A 9,914-nucleotide genomic window follows, 5' to 3' on the forward strand; every position below is an offset into this window, starting at 1 on the left:
GGCAGTTTGTACACTAGATGTGCACTGTGTGAAAACTCACTGAGCCTTACACTTAGGACACATGTCCATTACATGTGTAATGTACACTAGATGTGCACTGTGTGAAAACTCACTGAGCCTTACACTTAGGACACATGTCCATTACATGTGTAATGGACATGTAAAGTAAATTTTAAAAATTTACTTTAAAAAAAATAAAATGTATTTTTTAGCTTGTTGAAGTTTCCAGATATAAGTTCTACATAGTTAACTGGGTCTTTTCATGTTTTTATATTAATAAAATAATTATTTGTATATAACATGTTTATGAGAAGTATATGTTCTATGTAAAGTGTACTGTAAAAGAGATACCAATAGAGACCACAATTATAAAAACAAAAATATATCAAGCACAGGGGTGGGAGGGTTGGGGTGGCTGGGTGATGGACATTGGGTAGGGTAGGTGAGCGTTGTGAATTGTGTAAGACTGATGAATCACAGACTTGTACCCCTGAAACAAATAATACATTATATGTTAATAAAATAAATAAAATAAAAGTCTTATATGTATAAAAAAAATATATCAAGCACACTGGATCCCCTTCTCTTACTTGAAAATTATTCCTCGGTTACTAAATTTAATCCAGAATTTTGCATTTCAAAAAGATTTAGCAACTCCTGGAATGGCACAACAAACCACACTAAAGGAGATAAGAACTCAAAGTCTGGACCAGAACCCAAACAAGTGATTTCACATCTCTAAATTTTATTTAGTTTATTTATAAAATGAGGATAGCAATAATATTTACTTAATGTGATTGCCATGAATATCAAATCAGATAATATAATAAAGTAATTAAGCCAGTACCTGGCACATTCTGGGAACCTCAGAGAGACTGCTATTCTGAGCAACCTTGCTAATAGATTTGAATCAAGAGATTTAAAAGCTCATAATCTTCCTCAACTCTTCAAAAAAAGTGCCTGTATCTATCTCATTTTGTTCCCAGTGTATATCACATTTTAATTAGGTTTTACCTCCAAATCAGATTCAACACACTAAAAATGGACTGTTCCTGCTAATCCAGGAAACCCCACGGAAACCTACCTCCTCTTTTTCTGGTGTCTGCCTGGGTCATACATTAGTAATGTTACACCAGAGAAAACGGCCAGTGCTCTTCCCAATCATCTAAGTAACTGGGCTCAACTCGGTGGTGTGTTTTTCCAATAGGCATGATTACCCAGGTGATTAAATTATTATCTTGATCACCCAGAGTCTCTCTCCTTCCTTCCCCCCTGATGCCTTCACCCTGGCTCATGAGTTGTTTCTATTTGGTTACATTGCTTTCCTTTTACCACACTGGCCATTGAGAGTTTCTACGTCAACTGGAGCAAACTGATAAATGTTTAACAACTAGCTCTCCAGAGAAGATACCCTGATTTGTAGCATATGCTTATTTTTGCATGTAAATACTTCTTCTGTGGTCTGTTGAAGCTACCTATATGAAATCACTGGACAGAGTTGGGAAGAGAGCCACCCAATCTGCTCTGAAAACCAGTATGGACCAGCTCTAGCATACCACAAAGTTAATTCAAATCTGAGCTCAGATATTAAATGCAAAAATCGCTTTGATCTGTCTTCCTTTCCCTCACCCCTTCCTACCTTCCCCTTTGTTATTCTCTTACACTCTCACTCTTTCTTCTCCTTCTCCCTCAGTAGTTGGATCTTCACCACCTTTGGAAGTCACCTTGAACTTGCTCAAGCAATGGAAATGCCCTTTCTCATCACACTATATGGAGGCTGCGTACGTCCAACGCATGGCTAAGTAGCTTTGTTGCTCCTTAGCGCTTAGGTCTACACTTACAGGTCAGATCATTGGGAATACTATGGGCAATTGTCTTCTTATAATAGACAGGTCAATTCAATAATTTGAAAAATTTTGGTATGGAACTAGCCCTTACTAGAGATTAATGAAATAAATAGAAGCATATAACCTTTAGAAAAAAAGTGTACATTCTGACAACACATGGTTGGCAAAACTGCCCTGTACACTCTCCACAGAGACAAATGCAAGACTTCTGTTAGGAAAACTCTAGAGAACAAAGTATTTGTTTTGTTTTGCTTTGCTCTTTGCTTCTCTCTCTCTCTCTCCCTCTCTCCTAGAACAGAAGGCATTGTCAGAAAAATCAAGTATTTTCCTAGTGAAAAAACATTTATTCTCTTGTTTGATATTTGAAGAGTTATTTTTGAAGTGAGACAAGTTCCCTTTGTGAATTATATATCAAAAAGTTAAAATCTAAATGAAATTTCTTTGCAGTACTAACTGAATGAAGGATTCATCTTTACTATGGTGAAGGCAAATCTGTCTTTGCTTGTCTTCATTTTCTCAAATCTTCATAAGATTCATTTGTCTATAGTCCTTAGATCTGTTGCCAACATAACAGATTAGTCAGGACAATTCTATTTTCAAAATTAGGCCCCACACCAGCCTTCATTCACCAAAACTGGTCCTACCTATTTGCCTTCATTCTCTGTAGAAAGAAAACAACAGATTTTCTGAGTGGTGCTCCAAGCACACAAGTTTGCCCATCAGTGTGGTACATATCACTGTATAATTTTCAAATGGTTTTAAAACTTATTAAAAATGCCCTGCTTAGCCACAAAATGAAGTAAAAGAATGAAGACTAGTCATTTTATATTTATTACCATTGCTAAGGGGGAAAAAATCCTACTATAATAAATAAATGCTAGGTTCCCAAGGGCAATGATTATATTCTATCATCTGTCTAGTTACTCCTAGGAAGGACTGCAACCAATATGTGAGGAAGTTGGGTGAAATTGTAATATTTAATAGGTGTCTGAGGATGTACACTTAATATATATTAAGTCATTTTCCACTAAAAGCAATTACCTAGGGTCAGGATGGTTAGCTTTGTCTTTTTGCATATTTGCTTGTTAAGAGAATTCATCAGTGGATATGGAAGGCAGTGAAATATTTCTTTAACCTAGAATTCTCTAGTTATGATGAACTAACGGGTATTAATTAAACAAAGCCAGGGCTCGGGTAGAGCAAGGAAGATACCTAGGGTGTAGAAGTCAAAGAAGCACTTACTTTTAGTGCAGGGCCCTGGTCCTGGCTCTGTAATTAAACCACATTAGCAGAAGAACTCAAATGCTATTGGCTATTACCCCCAACACCTGTCAATGCAGGCCGTGGCCACATGTCAAATGTCCCTCAATTACTGTTGTGACTCCCAGAAGATGCATTACAAGTGGTCATGAATAAACTCACTGCTGCAGGGACAGTCTCTCAAAATTTCACTGTGCTTTGTTGTAATGTGGGAAAGAAGGGTTTGATTCATAGTGTTTCCAGCACTGCTACTTGTGTTTCAAGTCTTACTGAAGTTTAATGAAACCACTCTTACAGTCATCATTCACAGCTCCCTGATATCCTCTGGACTTGGACATGAATTCAGTGCCGCCACCCGGGATGGGGAAACAAATATCAGGGACAGATCTGCTCACTACAATGTTCCACCTTCTGATATTCCAGAAATGGATTCCATAGTCATCTCTATTCCTCTCTATCAGTCACAATAAGTGCTCCCTCTCTCTTTTATCCATCCACTCATCCATCCTTTCATTACCCTATTGATTCAACAAATATCTATGAAGAAAATTCTGTGAGCCAGGCACAGTGCAATGGGGTCTCAGTGTTAGACAAGGATTTTACAGCCTTCTTGGGATGCTATTAAGTCTAAACTTCCACAACCCATTCCAGCAACCATCCAGACATGCTTGAATCTGTATATTCAATTTGGGATCTCAATCTAGTTTTACAAAAGTTAAATAAAATGGCTATGTAAAAAATAGATCTTTTTTTTAATTTCAAAAATTTCTAATCAGCTCAAAACTGGGGGATAGATTGAGGAAAATTTTTCTTTTAAGTAAATATACTATATGGAAAAAAATTTACTTAGCAAACAGTATATTTAATTGATTAATTATATTCTTGATAAAAAGATCATGCCACGATTATTTTTTCTTAGACTATATCTGAACAAATGCCTTGAGACAGACAAAAGGAAGCAACTAAACTCTAAGCAATGGAAAAGAAAAAGAATTTATATTTGGGATATCCTGTGGAAAAGTGAAACAATTGGGTTACACGGACTTCTAGAAACAGACAAAAATATCAAATTCAAATTATTGAAATTTAAGCAGAAAGCGAAATGACTATTGTTTGTTCTCTGGTGTACTGTATGCTTATTAAATATTATACTTGAAATGAAATACAGTTTTGCAAGACTTAATTTTCACTCCTATTCACATGGTCCTAATACCATCTACCTGGTGCCACTTGCAGGGATGTTGGGAAACTCAAAAGAAAAAAAAATTAACTTCCCCAAACTAGCCACTTCTACTACATGCAAAGTTTTTTTTCTTTAATGGTAAAGTATATATGATCTAAAATCTCAATCTCACCCTGAGATCATGTCTGAGACTTAACCGACTGAGCCATCCAGGTGCCCTTCTGAAACTTACTTTATCTATAGTTCTTCACAACTACCTCAATGTTTTTTCACAGCCTCCTCTTATTTGCTGTAAACTTATTATTCGTCATCGCTAAACCTCTCAAGTTGTGATGATTAAATAAGAAAAAGATCAAATGAGAGGATTCATTTCAGCTGCTAATAACAGAAAGCCCCAAGTAACAATTGCTTAAATAAGGTAGCTTATTCCTTTCTCGTGTAATAGAATTCAGTTGGAGGCTGTTTGGGGCAGGAATGGTAGCTGCATAATTATCAGTCTCCTTTTAGCTTCTTCAGTGCCACGGTGATCTCAAGCTCAAAGATAAGTGCTCCGATGCCAATTGGCAGCAGGAAAGAGGAAGGAGAAAGAAGGACCGGATGCCAGCTTTCACTATAGCTTATCTGAAGAAACTTAATCACCTAGTCACACAAAACTGCCAGCCACAATCTTTTGGTCTCAAGTTCCGCAGGCATGAATCAGAAACCAATCCAAGATGCCTCATTACATTTGAGGAAGAGGGTCAGTTATCCCCTTCCTTCTCTTGGATGGGAGATGGGATTGCAACAGAGAATGTTCCAAACTAGTTCTCACCAAATCCTGCTGCATCTCCAGCAACCTTACTGTTTTAGATCCTTGTGTATGACTCATCCAGCAGCTTCACAGACATGTTCTTTGAAATTTCAGCTTGTTAATCTGACTCATAGCACATTGTAACTTGGAGTTCAGACAAAGCTTCCAACATAACATCCTGTGACACTAGTAGAAAAGGAAGACCTGATTTTTTGTAGCCAGCCATCTTAATAAATTTTCTTTTTAGTTCAAATAGATTTTTAGTTCGGTTTCTTGGTTTTCTTTGGTGTTCAATTATATCATCAGAAAACAAAACTTTTTTACTACATTTATTCCACATAGTACCTTATTCCATTACCATATTGAATGATCACAGTGCCCATTACAATTCTTGCCTTGTTCTTAATTTTAATGGGAATGACTTTAACATTTCACTATACATATTTACCGTTGGTTTCTGAAATGTACTCTTAAGGTGTTTAAGACTTGTACAGCACTAATCATGTTTTATCTCCTTTTATTTCCATGAAATAAATTAAGTTTCCTAATGTTGATCTTTATATAACTAGAATGTGGAAATTTCCACAGTATATATACAGTTATATATATATATATATATAACAAACTATAACCAGTTGCCCCCTTCCTTGAAACCATTACACTATTCACCCCCTTCCAATATAATTCATACTGCTCCTTGCGAAGATCTCTGAAATTCTATTTTCAAATTTCTTTCTTAGTCCTCTTTCTCTTCCAGCCTATAGGTATTTTTTTTGTTGGTATGGTTTGGTTTTTTGGATTTTATTTTTGGTTTTTGGGTTTTGCGGGGGATTTGCTTGTTTGGTTTTTTTTTGTTTGTCTGTTTAATTTACGTGTCCGTGTCACTGGGTAGACTGAGCTCTTTAAAACAAAAACTGCTACATTTTTAGCTGTCTTCAGAAATTATCAGGCGGCTCACAGAAGCTCAGGCAGTGGCAGGAGCCCCATGGGCCAAGCAGCCCAGCTTCGTGAAGGCTGTGGGCGCTCTGGGCCCTGCCACCATGATGCCCTAGAAGAAGGTCAGCTCTGTCAAGAGGGTGGGAAAGGAGGGGCCCAAGAGGAGATCTGCAAGGCTGTCAGCCAAACCTGCTCCTGCAAAAGCGGAAACAAAGCCTGAAAAGGGGACAGGACAGGATAAATCTTCAGACAAAAAAGTACAAAGGGGAAAAGGAGGGGAAGGGAAAATAGGCTGAAGGGGCTAAGCAAGAAACAAAGGCAGACTTACCTGCAGAAAATGGAGAAACTAAAAATGAGGTGAGTCCAGCTTCTGATGAAGCAGGAAAGAAGCCAAGTCTGATTTAAATCATTACTATGTCTTATCAGTGGTCCCTGTCTCCCTTCTTGTACAATCCCAAGGAATATTTTTATCCACTATTGTGTAAATGCAGGTTTTTTTAGTGGCTCTAAAAACCTTTTTAAGAAGGAGGGAATCCCACCTCAACCCATTTTTTAAAGTGAAAATGCTTTTTGTTTTTAAGAGACAATCGCTTCTCAGCCTTTTGGCTAAGATCAAGTTTTTTTAAGAGACAAAATCCTTTGCTGTTGTGTATTTTCTGGTACGACCAGAAAAGAGTGGGATATTGAACGTGGGAGGCTTTGATTGCCTTGGGTGTCAGCTTAACATTCCACAGATGGGGTAGTTTTTCTATCCTATAAGATGAAGCATACTAAATGGCAATTTGGAGTCAATAGTGCATTTAATATGTCTTGAACATTTTAAATTACTTCTATTCCCATGTTGTTTTGGTAGAATTGTTTCCTAAAGAAACCCACTCCTTGATCTTGGCATTCCCTGTCAGAATTTTGTTCACTCTGTCACATCCTCGTTGTGGTAGTCCAGTTTTCTAGAAACTCTGTTAATGTGTTGTGCAAGATTGAAAATTTATGTAGTGTATAGGATATTAAATTGTGAATTAATGGGGTGTAACAATGTAACAGTGTATCAACATTTGGAGATATTGGTACTTGATACACTGTTAAGGAAAATCTGCCTCCAGATTTTAAGCGGGGAGGTCACTGGAATAACTTTTAGAAAATAGTCACAACTATATGATTTTTTTTTTAGATTTTCTGTACATATGTTAAGAATTGTATACAAATGAGATGTCTGTACTGATCCTCAGAACAACCAATAAAAACTCAATTATGAAAGAAAAAAAGAAATTATCATAACGCCTGTCATGTAATCGATGCTCAATAAATACCACAATGACTTATAGGACACTGCCCTCTGCACTTGATTATGTTAAATAAACAAATAAACAAAAAATACAAGCCAGTATCCAGGATGAACATAGATGCCAAAAATCCCAATAAAATACTAGCAAACTCTATTGAACTACACATTAAAATGATCATCTGCAATGATCAAGTGGGGCTTATCTGTGACAGGCAAGGGTGGTTCAATATTTGTAAGTCAATAAATATAATACACCACATTAACAGAATAAAGGATAAAAATCATGATCATCTCAGTAGATGGGAAAAAGCATTTTACAAAATTCAATATCCTTTCATAATAAAAGCTCTCAACAAATATAGAAGGAATGTAACTCAACCATAGTAAGGGCCATATATGACGAGCCCACAGTTAATATTATACTCAGTTTTAAAAAGCTGAAAGCATTTCCTTTAAGATAAGGAACAAGACAAGGATGTTCACTCTTACCACTTCTATCAACATAATACTGGAAGTCCTAACCAGAGTAATTAGGCAAAAAAAGAAATAAAAGCTATCCACATTGGGAAGGAAGAAGTAGATTAACTCTATTTCCGATAAAACTATTCTCTGTCCCTCTTGGTTAGTATTTATATAGAATAATTTTTGTCATATCTTAGTTTTCAACCTTTTTTTTGGAAGGCATTATCATTTGCCAACAACACATAGCTATTTATTTTTAAATCAAACCTGATGGTCTTGGTCTTCTAACAGGATAATTAATTTATTACATTTATTCTAATTACTAATATATTTGTATTTATAACACTTTAAAATAAGGCTTTTAGTTTACTATCTTTTTCTTAGTATCTTGTTTTTCTTTTCCTGCTTTTTGTTGACTTGATAGAAATTTTTTCCTGGTTAAAAAATTGAACATTCTATTTCTATTATTGCAGTGGCTTTGTTTCCTTTAAAAATTTTAACATACACACTTAATTTTATTTCTCCCTACTAAAGTCTAAAGTTAATCAATAATTACTATCATCTTTCAAAAGATTCAAAGTTATGTAACAAATTGTATTTTCTTCAGGTACTCTACCTTGTTTGTAAGGCCTTGCCAAATAGCTATTATTAGTGATGGTCATAATTTTAGTATTTTTAAGTTTGTTAGGTCAATTACTTTGTTCCCTATTTTTTTTCTCAGTTTCCAAACCTTTTTTTTTTAAGATTTTATTTATCTATTTGAGAGAGAGGGAGAGTGAGAGAGAGAGAGAGAAGGAGCTGGGGGAGGGGCAGAGGGAAAGGGAGAAGCATATTCCCCACCCAGATATTCATAAACACAAAAGCACAAATAAAATGTTGCCTGTAGATCCTCACCGACAGTCATGCTGAAGGATGTACTTCAGCAAGAAGAAAACTGAATTATTAAAACTTTGGAAGGGCACCTGCTACATGACTCCTAATCTGAGTGTAGAGGTATAATATGCGGCCTAGGAACCATTTTTCTCTAGCACAACATAAAGCAGATGAAATTTTATATCCTGAGCTTAAAGAAAAAGTTAACCTAATCAAGTTAGTGCAAAATTCTATGAGGGTAATGTCCACTGATAATTAAGATTTTATGATGAGTATGGTTATTTTGTCTGATTTATCCAATGTCTGATTTAGGAGGGGGTCTCCTACTATACAAAATTGATATTTCCTTTATAGAAGTCTTCATTTTGTTATTGTCATCATTTACTATAGATCAAGATCAGATTGATTGTTTCATTAAGCACATGAGGAGGAGTTAATTATACAGTTAAAACAATACTGGCATTTTGAATTAATGAATATGCCAATTTGTTTAGTTCAATTTATATAAAGAATTTACTATAATCACATCTGATAAACTTGGAAGTTTAAGAAACAATTCTAAACATTTTTATTCAAATAATTGCTCAGCACATCTGTCAATTACTTGTTAATTGACTGAAATAGGACTACATAACTATGCCATCTGTCACTAACACTCATTCCAAATACCAGTTGATCCCTTAGTGTTAAATGCAAATTGACCTGTTCATTCAACTACTAAATTTTATCTGTTTGATTCAATTATGCCACTTTGCTACTTTTTTATGCTCACCACAGATCTGGATTTATTTTTGCCATGGCAGTAATTATGACAATAAACATCAAAATGTGTATCATTCAACTACTATAGTCCTCTTCAATCTAAACATAGCTTTAGAATAGATTCATTTGACCCTTAGATTTTAGCTCTATTATTTTGTTTAGTAGTCCATGTAATTCTCTATTATTTATAATTTTTATTTTTTATTTTTTTAAAAGATTTTATTTATTTATTTGAGAGAGAGAGAGAATAAGAGAGAGAGCATGAGAGGGGGAGGGTCAGAGGAAGAAGCAGACTCCCTGCTGAACAGGGAGCCCAAAGTGGGACTCGATCCTGGGACTCCAGGATCATGACCCGAGCGGAAGGCAGTCACTCAACCAACTGTGCCACCCAGGCGCCCTATTATTTATAATTTTTAAACCCAGATTGATAGAAATATTTTTTAAATACTAATACCTGGTACTAGCATTGTTGAAAATCTACTAGGAATAAGATAAAAATATGAGAAATCTTCAATGTCA

General features: G+C 35.5%; 1 pseudogene; it reads left to right on the plus strand.

The window, feature by feature from the left end:
* Positions 1 to 6,123: 6,123 nt before the first annotated feature.
* LOC141372423 (non-histone chromosomal protein HMG-14 pseudogene) lies at positions 6,124 to 6,421 on the plus strand (annotated as a pseudogene).
* The last annotated feature ends 3,493 nt before the right edge of the window (positions 6,422 to 9,914 follow it).

This window comes from Callorhinus ursinus, unplaced genomic scaffold, assembly GCF_003265705.2.
Source record: "Callorhinus ursinus isolate GAN/ISIS: 27379988/994484 unplaced genomic scaffold, GSC_fseal_2.0 scaffold3, whole genome shotgun sequence".
NCBI classification, from domain to species: domain Eukaryota; kingdom Metazoa; phylum Chordata; class Mammalia; order Carnivora; family Otariidae; genus Callorhinus; species Callorhinus ursinus.